General features: G+C 54.4%; 1 pseudogene; it reads right to left on the reverse strand.

The window, feature by feature from the left end:
* Positions 1 to 1,065: 1,065 nt before the first annotated feature.
* Positions 1,066 to 1,444, reverse strand: LOC119344668 (annotated as a pseudogene).
* Positions 1,445 to 1,802: the final 358 nt, after the last annotated feature.

A 1,802-nucleotide genomic window follows, 5' to 3' on the forward strand; every position in this document is an offset into this window, starting at 1 on the left:
ACGATGAAACCGCAAAGTCATCCTTGCCACCACTAACTGACAAGGGACCAGACCTACAAGGTGTCTCCCCCAAGAGGGAAGCGATGAGTACGCCGCCAACGGCTGCTCTGACCAAGGTCGAAACTTGGGTTTTCACCCGGAGAGCCCGAGACCGAGGCGATAATGGTGGTGAAGGGGCTCCACGATGACGCCTCCAAGAAGGGAACGATGTCGTAGGACATCAACGACGACCAAGCTTGAGCTAGGATTTCACCCGGAGCCTGCCCAGCAAGCAAACCGTCTCCGGACATGCCGACCGTCCTCGTCCAAGCCACATGACCAGGCACGCTAGACAACTCACCACCGCCAACCATCACCAGCTGTAGAAACCACTGCAGCCACCTCGCCTTGCTGCAGCCCTGCCAACGCAGATCCAGGCACAGAAGGCCCTATCTCCACCGCCACAGACCACCGGCGTTGCCGTGCCGCTGCCCATGCAGCCACCATAGCAGCGCCGCCGACGGGAGCCCCCTCGGGGTCGCCACGTCCGCCACCCGCCTGATCCGGGCCAAGCACCCCCAGATCCACGCCTAGGACGCCGATGGCTTCCCAAGATTAACCTATTGGTGGCGCACTGCTGCCCATTTGCTACTCCATTTGTCATTGTGCTGTCATAGGGTACCATCTGATATGACAATGTGTAGCCATCAACTAAAACAGAACTCGATTGTAATCTTAAATAGGGTGATTTTTTTTCCAAGTTACACCTCTTTGCAATGGCATTGGGCTTACTTGATCTAGCTTACTCCAGTGCTTGTGTTAGCCAGCCAATTCTAGCAGAACTCAATGATGGACCTGCTCTAGATCTAGCATTTGTGTCTACAATCAACAGTTTACACACTATTACTATGAACTAAAGCTCAAGCTCGCAGTGAGAGGTTACTAGTTGATTCCATAAGGCGTCCTGGAGCACAAATCATACTCAGAGAACACAGCAGTAGACATGAAATGCCTGCAGATAAACAAGTCGCGTCTACAAACTACATAATCGCACAAAAAACATCAAGGGCTCCAATCTAATCTTACCGTGTGATGCTGCTTGTCGATGCAGTTGACCCCATCCTAGTACTGCGTCTCCATGTACTCTTCCCCGTTTGCAACCCCTCCATCCAGCACCAGCTTCTGTGCATGACAACGCAACACGCTTACATCGATGGGTTCAGCAGTATGACGTCAGAAATTCGACCTCCCGGCAAAGAGAGAAAAGGGCGTCAACCTGGGGCTTGGCCTCGAGATCGCGGAGCCTGTTGAGCTCCGGCGAGCCGCCACCCGCTGCAACCACGGCACAGCCCGCGCCACCGTCCGACGGGTCGCTGCGCGGCGGCTTGGCCAGGCGTATCGGGGCGACGCTGTCGAAGTACCCGCATGCCTGGACCTCCACCCGCGCCGCCTCCTCCGCGGGCAACTAGTATAGGGTGATTCTATCCTCTCCTGTTGGCTCGCTCGGTGCTCACCTGAGTCTCCGATTCCGGGCTCGGCGGCGGCGGCGGCGGCGGTAGTAACTCGGTAGGGCACAATTTTTTTTAACTCGGCAGGGCACGATTGGGCAAGCGATATGCCGTGAACACGATAGTCGTTTCCTGATGGTGAAAGCGGTAATCTGTGTTTCTATAATCTGGGCAAAAACGAGAAATTTAACCTGTGAACGAAACAATATCACAAAATGAACCATTGACAAAAAAATTCATCCGGCTGACTTTTTGGGTAGCGCCCAACAGTTAAGCATCATACTATACTGTGCACCTGACACGCGTGGCCATCGC

Source organism: Triticum dicoccoides, unplaced genomic scaffold (assembly GCF_002162155.2).
Source record: "Triticum dicoccoides isolate Atlit2015 ecotype Zavitan unplaced genomic scaffold, WEW_v2.0 scaffold178979, whole genome shotgun sequence".
In the NCBI taxonomy this organism is placed as follows: Eukaryota; Viridiplantae; Streptophyta; class Magnoliopsida; order Poales; family Poaceae; genus Triticum; species Triticum dicoccoides.